The 14,065-nt window shown below is 44.6% G+C and overlaps 1 pseudogene; it reads left to right on the plus strand.

Annotated features, from left to right (window-relative positions):
- The first annotated feature begins 393 nt into the window (after positions 1-393).
- On the plus strand, positions 394-13,270 carry LOC136767315 (butyrophilin subfamily 1 member A1-like; annotated as a pseudogene).
- Positions 13,271-14,065: the final 795 nt, after the last annotated feature.

Genomic DNA, 14,065 nt, shown 5'->3' on the forward strand with positions numbered 1-14,065 from the left:
ATGGATGATAATACATGTGCACTAATAGAATGACAAATTGAGATGATTAAGAGAATCAGGAGATTATTAATAAATAAGTGGTTTAATTAAGCAGACTACATGACCACCTTGTGCTAGGAGGAAAGAAGTAGGTGGTCAAGTAAAATGCAGGGCTCTACATAAAACAATTTCAGGTTGATAAAATAAGTATAACTTGACGCTCCATATTAACATGAAGTATATACAGTATAAATTGCACAAATCAAGTGTAATATGGATCATTATAAATCCCACAGTATCCTGAGAGAATAAGGAACTCTGAGGAACCCGTTGCCAAGTTATTTACTTAATTATAAACCCTAATTTATAATGTTATACTTTACTTTTTCCATTGCTGTGTTCACCTGGGTACAGGGCTCTCTGAGACACTGCTCTCCAGATGGGATTGGCCTATGAGTCTATCTGTCTGTCCCAGGGATGAAGTCTGACCAATCAGAGTGGTTCTGTGTGATTGTCCTCCTGCTCCAGCAGACCTCAGTGTCAGGATCAGGTACATTGAGGACACTTTTAATTACATTTGTATGTGTGACAAATTAAAGGAAAAACCAACAAAATGTGTCTCAGTAAGGTGTTGGGCCAACATGAGCCACCAGAACAGCTTCAATGCTCTTGGCACAGATTCTATGAGTCTCTGGATTCTACTGGAGGGATGGAACACCATTCTTCCAAAAGATATTCCCTCATTTGGTGTTTTGATGATGGTGGTGGACAGTAGGGCTGCCCCCTGAAAGTCGACAAGTCGAATCATCAGTCGGAGACCCCTCAGTCGACTGAGATTCTTCAAGTCGATCAGTCGTTTTTTTTTATATTCTAGCAGGGCAAGCTGGTGCGCTTGCACCAACAAGAATCTGCAGACAACATGCGTTGACACTGCCAGCTCTTCTGACAGCCCCACTGGAGCCTTGGCGCTCTGGAGGTGCAGCGCTGTTTCAGGGCTGTGATACGCAGTATCCGCGGGAGTCATGTGTTGAAGTAACTGATGTTGCAGATAGTTTGTGTTGCTAACAAATACTGAATGTAAAATGTCGGCACAAGATAGAGTAATTGCTCTGGCCCTTGTTCTGGATGAAGGGAAGGCTGAAGTACACAGATATGCTTTTCTACTGACAAGGAGCCGGTGCCTAATCTGGAACCTGGTTGGTTTGCGCATGATTAATAATTTATGAATACATTCATTTTCTTAGCACAGGGCGAATTACACAAAACATACATATTCTTCAGTAAGAGAAGATCAAATACACAGTAAGCACTTTGAAAACACTGCTTTGTGCTCACATGCCAGCAGTGCTGACAATGTATTATTATTATGTATTTGTTAGCAGACGCCCTTATCCAGGGCGACTTTCGAAACATAAGAGCATTGCTGCGGTATCTGGCAACAGGGACAATGCAACAATGATTTGGGATCATCATCCCAGACTTCATCAATAAGCACAATTTCCCATCAAACCATTAACATCACCTGGTTTATTGATCTGCCCATGACTGCACCGCAAATACCCGCAAAACAGCCGCATTCATAATCAATAGGCTAGCCTATAGTCATTGTTTTTAAACAAGAATAAAAGTAAAAATACGTCACATGAATGAAAATGTATCCACTCATACAAAATGTATTCATAATGAACTGTGTGCGCGGTGACAAATGCATGTTAACTCTATCATGTATTTTATTCATCCATCCATCCATCCATCCATCCATTTTCTATACCGCTTGTCCTGGTGAGGGTAACGGTGGCAGCATACTAAGCATGGCAGACCAGACCTCCCTTTCACCAGCGACAGATTCTAGCTCCTCCTGGGGGATTCCCAGGCGTTCCCCGGCCAGCCGGGAGATATAATCCCTCCAGCGTGTCCTGGGTCAGCCTCGGGGTCTCCGCCCAGTGGGGCGTGCCCGGTAGAGCTGCACAGGCAGCCTCCCAGGGGGGCTCTTCTCGATCCGAAGAAGTAGCGACTCTACTCTGAGGCTCTCCCGGATTACTGAGCTCCTCACCCTATCCCAAAGGGTGAGTCCAGCAACCCTGCGGAGAAACCTAATTTCCGCCGCTTGCACCCGTGATCTCGTCCGTTTGGTCATTACCCAACGTTCATGACCATAGGTGGGGATGGGGAGGTAGATTGACGTGTAAACCACAAGCCTTGTCTGAGGACTCAGCTCCTGCTTCACCACCACGTACCGATACAGCACCAGCAATACTGCAGACGCTGCAGCGATCCGCCTGTCAATCTCATGCTCCCCCTTTCCATCACTTGTGAACAAAACCCCAAGGTACTTAAACTCCTCCACTAAAGGCAGCTGCTCCCACCTAACCTGGAGAGGGCAATCCACTCTTTTCCGAGAGTGAACCATAGCCACAGACTTGGAGGTGCTGATTCTCATCCCAACCGCTTCACACTCGGCAGCGAAATGCTAGAGTGCGTGTCGGAGATCACAGTCGGATGGGGCAAGAAGCACAACATCATCTGCAAACAGCAGAGGTGCCACCTCTAAGCCCCCAAACTGGATACTCTCTCTACCTCGGCTGCACCTAGACTGTCCATGACTGTGACCCTACATCTTGACAGCACTTAGCTTTCACCGTCCAGGATGTAGGACCTCACTTACTGTACTTGTGTAAATTGTAAATTGGAATTTGTAAAATGTATTTTGAATTGCTATGTTTTAGTTAAATTTAATTTGTAATTGATGCCTTGTACTTAACTGTATTTTTGCACTTTGTTTGCACTTATGTTGTAAGTCGACCCTGGATAAGGGCGTCTGCCAAGAAATAAAAATAATAATAATAATAATAATGCAAATCACAAACAGGAGTGGAGACAAGACGCACCCTTGGAGTCCAACACCCAACTTGAACGTTTTCGACTTAACACAGAGAATACAGACAGCGCTCTTGCTTTGGGGATAAAAGGACCGGATGGCACGCAGAAGCAGTGCTGGCACCCCATACTCCCTCAACACCTCCCACAAGACATCCCGGGGAACCCGGTCGTATGCCTTCTCCAAGTCCACAAAACACATGTAGACTGGATTTAGCATACTCCCATTCCCCCTCAAATATCTGTGAAAGGGAAAAGAGCAGGTCCATTGCTCCGCGGCCTGGACAGAAACCACATTGTTCCTCCTGAATCCAAGGTTCAACTATTAGACAAAGTCTCCTCTCCAGCACTCTGGCATAGGCTTTGTCAGGGAGGCTGAGAAGTGTGATCCCTCTGTAATTGGAACACACCCTCTGGTCCCCTTTCTTAAAGATGAGGACCACCACCCCAGTTTGCCAATCCAAAGGAACTGTACCCGCCTTCCACACAACATTGAAGAGGCGCGTTAGCCACACCACCCCAACATTGTCCAGTGCTTTCAACATTTCTGGACGAATCTCGTCTACCCCTGCAGCTTTACCGCTGTGGAGGCCCTTGACTGCTGCAGCAACCTCAGCTACAGTGATAGATACGATCCCGCTGGAGCTATCCAGCACTGCCTCCTGCAAGGAGGGCGTGTCCACCGGGTTGAGGAGTTCCTCAAAGTGTTCCTTCCACCTCTCAATGATCTCCCCAGTAGTGGACAGTGTTTCCCCACCCTTGCTGAGAACAGCTTGGGTGCCGTCCCACTGTCCCCTCCTAAGGTGCCGAATGGTTTGCCAGAACAACTTTGAAGCTGTCTGATAGTCATTCTCCATGGCCTCTCCAAACTCCTCCCATACCTGAACTTTCGCTTTGGTGACCTCTACTGCTGCGGCCCTCTTGACCTCTCAATCGACTCTGGAGACCTAAACGTGAGCATCGCTCGGAAGGCCTCCTTCTTCGACTTGACAGCTTCCCTCACCGCTGGTGTCTACCAGCGGGTCCTGGGGTTGCCACCTTGACAGGCACCAACCACCTTCATGCCACAGCTTGTTGAGGCCGCCTCCACAATTGAGGTCTTGAACAAAGTCCATTCAGACTCAATGTCCTTGACCTCACTCGGGATACAGGAGAAATTTGTCCGGAGGTGGGAGTTGAAATCTTTCCTCACAGTATCATCAGCCAGACGTTCCCAGCAGACCCTCACTGTTCGTTTGCGTCTCCCAGGTCTATCCGGCTGGCGTCCCGTTCATCGGATCCAACTCACCACCAAGTGGTGATCAGTTGACAGCTCTGCCCCCCTGTTCACCCGAGTGTCCAAAACATGTGGCCTTAGGTCCAATGATACAACTATAAAGTCAATCATCGACCTTCGGCCCAAGGTGCTCTGGTACCATGTACACTTATGAGCATCCTTGTGCTCGAACAAGGTGTTCGTTATGGACAATCCATGACTAGCACAGAAATCCAATTACATCTCACCGCTCATCAGGTTCAAATCGAGGAGACCGTTCCTCCCAATCACCCCCCTCCAAGTATCTCCATTGTTCCCCACATGAGTGTTGAAGTCCACTAATAACACAACAGAGTCGGTAGGCTGCACCCTATCGAGCACCATACCCACCTTCTCCAAGAAGGCCGAATACTCTGAACTGCTGTTCAGTGCATATGCGCAGACACGAAGCCTCATCGAAGCAACCCTCTCGTCTACAGGGAAAAACTCCAACTGTGCGGCATCCAGCCTGGGACTTGTGAGTATCCCCACAACCGCCCGAGGCCGCTCACGCCGGTCCACTCCGGAGTAGGAGAGAGACCACTATTGATTTTTAAATGCAAAAAAATATGTCCCCATGACTCTGTTGCATTTGCTAATGTTTATGTGGTCAAAATCATCACTGAAACTCATGCCAATGAATTTTTCTGATTGCCAGATAGTCTATTATGAAAACAAAAGAAAAAATGAACGAATAGTCAACTGATAAAATTCTGAGTCTGGTGGAGAGCACTGTCTAACAAGTCGAGTCACAATCTCCCATAGGTGTTCAACTGGGTTGGGATCTGGTGACTGCGAAGGCCATGGCATATGATTCACATAATTTTCATACTCATCAAACCATTCAGTGACCCTTCTGTCCTGTGGATGGAGGCATTGTCATCCTGGAGAGACCACTCCCATCAGGATAGAAATGTTTTAGTATAGGATAAAGGTGATCACTCAGAATAACTTTGTAATAATTTGCAGTGATCCTTCCCTCTAAGGGGACAAGTGGACCCAAACCATGCCATGAAAATCCCCCCCACAGCAATATGGAGCCTCCGGACCCCCTCACTGTAGGGGTCAAGCAGTCAGGCCTGTACTGTTCTCTTGGTGTTGCCACACATACACTCACCCACTTGTCTAGAATATGATGAAGGATTACTCATCTGACCCTATTACTTTTTCCACATCTCTGTAGACTATGATTTTTGCACAACTGAACTCCCCTCTTACCATCTCCAAAATCAAGGTCAACTGGGCCTGCTCAGCATTTGTATACATGCCACAGAGCATGATAGGATGTTAATTTCTTAATTGTATCATGCAGTACACCTGTTTGGAGGCATCTTCAATGCTTGTTATGTTCCTCCTCTCATTTATTCAGGTTGTTCCTTTAATTTGTCACCCGTGTGTATCTTCCTACAAGTAACATTACAATCTGAAATTAAATTAAATGCATGTTACTGACATACAGTTTACAGGAGTACTTATAGACCAATCTTTACAACAATGGGTATTTGAGGGTGGTATGAGCTGGTGAGCAGTCCTTATGAACTGCATGTTGACAGTCTGTATCAGGTGATGGGGCAGTGAGATCATATCCAGAGAGTGGATTGGATTAAGCTCCATTTAAATTGTACATTTAAAAGCTGTAATTCTCTTTATATAGATTTATGGGTCGGATGTAGTTTGAAGATAAGCTATGCAAACAGAGATTCAGCCCTGTGTAGAGAGCTGTGGAAGGGCATGGAATTGACGGCCAGTAGAAGTGTACATTATGAAGGCAATTGTGAGCTGTGAAAACAGCAGAAACAGCAGTAACACCTGGGCTAACAGAGAGACTGAATATTGATACCTCTAGTATATATACTGTAAAAGTTATTATTTTGATTTGCGACTATTGAGACAGTATATATTTGTTTATTTTTTTACTTGAGAGTCCTCTGCCTATTTAACCTGTCTGTCTCTTCAAGGTTGAGCTTGAAGTGTTCATGCAACAATATTTTCTTAGCATTGTTTCTGTGGTGGGGTATGGAGTATTTTACCCATTCCTTAATGAATACAGTTTTAAAGACAGGACAATGTAATTTGTATATTGAATTAAATGCTCACATACTGTAGACAAAGGCTCAGCCCAAATCCGTTTCTCTGGATAATTCTCTAAGGTCATAGTTGTATTTGTCTCGGTGCTCAAGTTTGTCTCTATAATGTCAGTATATTTTTGTCAATATAAAATAAAGAGCACCTGTTTGACTGTGTGTTATTGTCTCTCCAGAGAGGTTTGAGGTTCTTGGTCCAGCAGACCCTGTTGTTGTCTTGGCTGGAGAAGATGCTGTTCTGCCCTGTTACCTCTCACCCAACATCAGCGCTGAGGACATGGAGATCAGGTGGTTCAGAGAGACATACGTGACTCTTGTCTGTTTATTTCGATATGCTCAGTATGACTTTTCTCATCAGATGCCCTCCTACAAGGACAGGGCTGAGCTTTTCCCAGAGGACCTGAAGAAAGGTAAAGTGTATCTAAGGCTGATGTGTGCGGCTCTGATGATGGGGATTATAACTGTTTGGTACGATCTGCACTGATGGAAGAAGAAGCTCACATTAATGTGGTTGTAAAAGGTGAGTTTTGTGCACTTCATAGCAGCTCTGAGCAGGATGTGTGTGCAGCTGCTGTTGCTGTCTATGACGTCTCCACACACTGCAGTCTGGTGTCTGACTACACTGGGACTGAAGCCACAGCAGCTCACAGGACTCTCCTGGGAATGGGCTGTAGTCAGGTAGTACTGACTTATAGCCAAACAGCTGTCATGTTTCTCAGCATTAAATTGTGCAAGATAAGTCCAATACCGTACAGTCTGTGGGAATATAGGACCCTGGTGGTGATGTGAACACAGGGGGAAGGAAGGCAGGTGTGAGTGAGAGTACAAGTTAAAATTCAACCAGTGAATGTATTGAGCATAGGTCTGTTGGGGTTACATACACATTTTGGTTTCATTGGGAGTTGTCATAACTCATTTATCAGCATGTAAACACAGCCAGTGTTGACAGGTTTGTAGCCAGAAACACATTTACAGATCTCAATCAGTGTTTACTCTCATGTCTACACTACTATCATATATTTTACAAGGGAACAGGAAAGAGCAGAAATGTCATAATGTATCTCATTCTTGCTTTTGTATCTCAGATTAATATCACACAATCTTTAACCATATATTAATCTATGTTTACAATCATGTGTAAAGTAACTCCTGTAACATAACAATGTGGTGTCAAACATTTAAATATAGAAATTTATAATTTATAGAAAATTTCCGAACAAAATAATAATAATAAAAAATATATATATATAAAAATGTGCAAGAAATTAATTTCTAAAATTATTTATTTAGGGAGTTTTTCGAGGTAATAGAAATTAGCATAAGATTTTAAAAACTAGATTAAGAATCTTGTCACATTAATGTCATTTTAATGTATCTTGCTTTAAAACACTCTGATACTGAAAATACATTGCATATTTTGTAGTCTAGTGCAGTTGTTTTTCTTTAAAAAGATTTTGTGAGTAGACAACTTTCTAACATGTGTGAGCCTCATCCCGCTGTTGTAACTGTTGTCAGCTCTGGGGACGCAGCCCTCAGTGTCCTTCCACTCTGAAGGAGGTCAGACCCGGCTGGAGTGCATGTCAGAGGGCTGGTACCCTGAGCCTGTAGTGATCTGGACAGACAGGGACGGACACAACGTCACATCGCTGTCCAGAACCACAATGGAGGCAGACAGTCAGTCCCAGTCAGACAGGAGTACAATGTCTTCACCTGCCTGATCAGAAGTGCACTGCCTGAGCCAGACTGGGAATCCCAGCTCCACATACCCAGTGAGTATAAAATATAAAATGGATATCCTGACTGTTTCCACAGCTGACATTGCTTGAGTGATGCTATTAAAAATCTATAATGAATTAGGCAACACTTGATCTGTGGTCTAAGCTACTGAAATCTCTGTAACTGGAGTGCTGTCAGTGGCTGAAGGTGTATCTGAAGGAAAGGAAGAGACCAGTGTGACCAGCAGATGTGCTGCAGTGCAACTGTGTCTGTTAGGCACTGAGAGGCTCTGGGGTTTTGACTCTCTGGCAGTGCAGCACAGCTGGTGGTTAATGAGGGAGCTTTGATGAATGAAAGCCACGGAGGCCTCAGTTGTTCCTGCCAGACCTGCCCTTAGCAGTAACTCAGCAGCGGCAGCACAGAGACACAGCCAGATAGGACCCTCAGACTCTCCAGCTGAGAGGATGACTTGGACACCCATTGACAAACTCAGCCCAGAAGTCTGTGGCTTCATCAGTAGGGATCCAGCCCAGTGTCTGAGGTGCTGAGTGTCAGGTCCTGTGGGTTAATGCTGCTGTTCTGTTCTCCAGGGGACTTCTTCCCTGACCCCTCTGGGTGGATGGTGTCTTTATTCCTAATGGCCGCTCTCACTGTGGCAGCAGCTGCTCTTCTGGTGATCCAGTGGAGACGGATGGGTGGTAAGTGATCATATTCATTTGTATGTCAAGATGCTTGTGGTAGGATGTTTGAAAATACCATTGTATTACAGTTCATAATTAGAACAACCACTATATTATCAAATTTAGGCTTGGGGTGGGTGATTGGTTATATGGAGATTTGGCTTGGTTGAGGGGAATGACATCCTGGCAGAATGGGCCGGACCTGCAGACCCTCCAAAAAGAACCAGTAGACTCCTGTACCGCCAACTCAGAATCAAGGCACAGACACAGACAAGAGCTTTTAATCTTAATTAAAATGGGCTTGCTTTAGGTCACTGCATTACTGGATTTGAAAATGAGAAAGTCTGTGATTGCATTTTGTAGGCCAGTATAAGTTTAGTGTGGATTGGTAATACGTTAGTGATTGGAAGCTAGGTGAGACAGTTGTAGTTGTGTAATGTGTGATGTCAGGTGTAAGGTACGTAACATTTACACCAAACAAACCACAATAGCATAGGTTTTCATATCTGTATCAATGTAAAAACAAGTAAACAATAAATAAATTGATAAATGCAAGTTGTTTAAAGCATCCACATGTTCACTGGACCCTAAAAGATAGAGCAGCACTCCTTTTTTCCATTCAGATTAAAATCTTCATGGCAAACATCTAATCTTATTGAATATTGTCATGATATGATGAGCAGGGTTGGGAGCTTTTAAAAAGTATTCCATTACAGAATTCTGTTTAACTTGGTTTGAAAATAATCTGTAACCTAATCCAGTACATTACTCCAAGTCAGTGACTTAATCAGAATAATTTTAGATTACTTTTGGAAGACTTTTTTTTTCTTTATTCAAAAACAAAAGCAGCTGAGTTCAAGAAGTGAAACAAAATGTCCTACACATTCTAATATGGATGACGGATTAAAATTGTTTATTTGTATCCACAGTTATTGTTATTGTTATTAAGATTTGCGTCAGTTTTATTATCTTGCATTTTTATACTTTGCATTTTGTAGTAGTAGATTTCTTAAACCAGTGAAACTGTATTTTGATCAGTCCCGGCGGCAGGATGAAGAGGTGGGGAGAGTTTTGTAACAAGAATGCACATAAATAAATACATAAATAAATTAATAAATAATAATAATAATATAGTGAAACCTCTTAAAGGGAGTGCTCCTAATCTCAGCTCGTTACCTGTATAAAAGACACCTGTCCACAGAAGCAATCAATCAATCAGATTCCAAACTCTCCACCATGGCCAAGACCAAAGAGCTGTCCAAGGATGTCAGGGACAAGACTGTAGACCTACACAAGGCTGGAATGGGCTACAAGACCATCACCAAGCAGCTTGGTGAGAAGGTGACAACAGTTGGTGCGATTATTCGCAAATGGAAGAAACACAAAATAACTGTCAGTCTCCCTCGGTCTGGGGCTCCATGCAAGATCTCACCTCGTGGAGTTTCAATGATCATGAGAACGGTGAGGAATCAGCCCAGAACTACACGGGAGGATCTTGTTAATGATCTCAAGGCAGCTGGGACCATAGTCACCAAGAAAACAATTGGTAACACACTACGCCGTGAAGGACTGAAATCCTGCAGTGCCCGCAAGGTCCCCCTGCTCAAGAAAGCACATGTACAGGCCCATCTGAAGTTTGCCAATGAACATCTGAATGATTCAGAGGAGAACTGGGTGAAACCTCCTTCCCTCAGCCAGGGCATTGAAAAATCACAATGCTGCACACAGCCAGTAGAAGCTGTGTGTTTATTCCAGTATGAACCCCACTGGAGTCACTGGTACCATTCGGTATCAGTACTGTCTAAAATAATGCTCTCCCTCTTTCATCTTTACAGAAGCTTTGAGGTTCCTTCTTAAATCAGGTATGTGCTCTGTGAATACAATCACACCACTGACTGACACCAGCTCCCCCCACTGTATCACCAGTGTGGAGCTCAGTGTGTGACTGGAGTTAATCCTGTCTGTGTCTCTGTATCTCCAGTGTGGAGCGCGGTGTGTGACTGGAGTTAATCCCGTCTGTGTCTCTGTATCTCCAGTGTGGAGCGCAGTGTGTGACTGGAGTTAATCCTGTCTGTGTCTCTGTATCTCCAGTGCGGAGCGCGGTGTGTGACTGGAGTTAATCCCGTCTGTGTCTCTGTATCTCCAGTGTGGAGCGCGGTGTGTGACTGGAGTTAATCTTTTCTGTGTCTCTGTATCTCCAGTGTGGAGCGCGGTGTGTGACTGGAGTTAATCCTGTCTGTGTCTCTGTATCTCCAGTGTGGAGCGCGGTGTGTGACTGGAGTTAATCCCGTTTGTCTCTGTATCTCCAGTGTGGAGCGCAGTGTGTGACTGGAGTTAATCCTGTCTGTGTCTCTGTATCTCCAGTGTGGAGCGCAGTGTGTGACTGGAGTTAATCCTGTCTGTGTCTCTGTTGCAGAATGGCAGTGGCTGTGCAGTGCAGAAGGTAGGTATGTCTCCTGATGAAGAGATAGACGCAGGACCTTGGAAGCCCCCTTGGATCCTTAAATCATGACTTCAGCTGTGTGGAGTTTCGTTTTGTGTTTAGGACCAATTGAATGGTCAGTAGAGGGGCATCCCACAGGGCAGTGATTAAAATTTAAATTAGAAGTATAATTAAAATAAATACATTTAAATATCACTTGGACCTTTCCTTTGAAAAAATTGAATGTAATCTATATTTAAATTAAAGATAATATGGTTATAAGTGATAAGTTATAAGTGATAAATACATAACAGGTACAATGTCACACTGAGCTTTATGACAGTGATTCCCAGACACTGGCCTGTTGCACATTTGGTGCTGGTCTGTAGTGTATTTTGGCAGGTTTTCAATCTCCTCCTTTTCTCTGGCAATAGTGTGAATGTATTGACCTTCTCTTGTTGCTGAAAAGCACAGTGATGCTGCAGCATCTCTCGATAGAGACAAGAGAGTTCATGTTATTTGGTGAGAAAGATGTAAAATAAATGTGTTGGCTATTTTATTTCTTGTTGTTTTTGTTTTTGTAGTAATCATTCTTAACCTCCAGAATATATATCAGGTGCACAACCAGGAGGAACCTGAGGGCAGGGCTAGTCCAATGGGGGAAAGATTGCATTTTGCCTTGAACTGCACTGTATTATTGAACTTATTTTTTGTAAGTTGCCCTGAATAAAAGCGTCTGCTAAGAAATAAATAAGAAGAAGAAGAAGAAGAAGAAAAAAAGAGAAGCTCTTGCTGTGATTTACAGACACAATAGCATGATAAAAACTGATGAGGAAATAATTATACGAATATTCATTAATGCTGTCAATTTGGAAGATAATGATAACATTCATAAAAACACTTATAATGAACGACAAATAATTTTAATTGAATGCATTAGTTAATGATTGTAATGATGTTAATATGTTTTTCGAGCAATGTTGTTCAGTTGACTTTTAAAATGTTGATTTTTGAATTAACTGTACAGACTGTAGTTTCCCTCTCTGTCCAGCTGAGGTCTCCCTTCTCCAGCACTGAATACCCAACAGTGATTGTGTCTCTAACAGTCACAACTCCTGAAGTCTGTTGCTGAGAGTCTCTTTTCAGGAGGATCATCTCTGACTCTGTTCCCTCAGATCAGAGCCCTTAATAATCCTCACTGACCCCCTGTCACTGAGACAGTGCTGTAGAGTCGCTCAGAGCCCTTAATAATCCTCACTGTCCCCCTGTCACTGAGACAGTGCCGTAGAGCCGCTCAGAGCCCTTAATAATCCTCACTGACCCCCTGTCACTGAGACAGTGCTGTAGAGTCGCTCAGAGCCCTTAATAATCCTCACTGTCCCCCTGTCACTGAGACAGTGCCGTAGAGCCGCTCAGAGCCCTTAATAATCCTCACTGACCCCCTGTCACTGAGACAGTGCTGTAGAGTCGCTCATGTCTGTGTTTAGGTTGTTCACAGAGCAGAAGCAGCTTTAAAAGCACAGTGCGCTGGAATTGTGTCTGTACTCCCAATGTTTTCTATTGTTTTCCCACAGCTGATGTGACTCTGGACCCTGATACAGCACACTGTGACCTGACCCTTTCTGAGGATGGGAAGAGAGTCAGGATCTCCCTGACAATCCACAGAGATTTAATCAGTGGCTCTGTGCCATAAGCAGAGAGAGCTTCACCTCAGGAAGACACTACTGGGTGGTGGAGGTGAATGCAGACTGGAGAATAGGAGTCACCAGAGAGTCTGCCCAGAGGAGAGGATGGTTCAGCTTCACTCCGCAGCAGGGATACTGGGGTCTGAAATGTTGGCGTTCTTCTCTCTGTGCTATCACTGCCCGTAAGAACCCCCTTCCTCAGAGCCTGCTGCCTGTGAAGATAGGGTTGTGTGTGGATATTGAGGAGAGGCAGGTCTCCTTTTACAGAGTGGAGTCCAGGGCTCATATCTACACCTTCACTGACATGCAGTTCACTGAGGGAGAGAAGATCTATCCTTTCTTCTGTACCTTTGATAGACACAGAGACCTTGTGATTCTGCCTCCTGTTGTCTCTGTAGATGAAACAGATCAGTGACTGAAGCCAGTCTGACAGCTGATACACTGAACACACAGATAATCTCCTGTTTACACTCTGATATCCTCTATAATGTGTATTTAGTGAGATTTTAACTAATTTTAATGGTGTTGATGATTATTACTATTATTACTACTGTTATGGTTACTACTGAAGTACATGTAAAAAGCACTAGCATTTGTTCCTATATAATAATAGTAATAATAAGACAAAACGGCTTTACAATATACATGTCCATCCTCCTCTCCTGCCTCGCTGACCTTGGGATCTCTGGGACTGCTCTCACCTGGTTCTCCTCCTACCTCAGCGACCGGTCCTACCAAGTGACATGGCGAGGCTCCTCATCCACCCCTCAACCTCTCCTCACAGGTGTTCCACAAGGCTCCGTCCTGGGCACGCTCCTGTTCTCTCTCTACACTCGCTCCCTGGGCCCCCTCATCGCTTCCCATGGCTTCTCCTACCACTTCTATGCTGATGATGCCCAGATCTTCCTGTCTTTTCCCTCTTCTGACCCTCTCATCCCCTCACGCATCTCTTCCTGCTTGTCTGCCATTTCCACCTGGATGCACTCGCACCACCTCAAGCTCAACCTCTCCAAATCAGATCTCCTCTTTTTCCCCCACTCTTCCTCACCTTCTGCTGACCTCCCCATCTCGATCTCCTTGGAATCCACCACACTCTCTCCTTCTTCTTCCGCTAAAAATCTAGGAGTCACCCTCGATCCTGCACTCTCCTTCTCCCAGCACATCACCACGCTGACACGTACCTGCAGATTCTTCCTGAGCAACATACACCGGATCAGTCCCTTCCTCACCTACTACTCGACTCAGCTACTCGTCCAGTCACTGGTCCTCTCCCGCCTGGACTACTGCAACTCCCTCCTGGCCGGCCTGCCTGCATCCACCACCCGCCC

Source organism: Amia ocellicauda, chromosome 14, assembly GCF_036373705.1.
Source record: "Amia ocellicauda isolate fAmiCal2 chromosome 14, fAmiCal2.hap1, whole genome shotgun sequence".
In the NCBI taxonomy this organism is placed as follows: Eukaryota; Metazoa; Chordata; class Actinopteri; order Amiiformes; family Amiidae; genus Amia; species Amia ocellicauda.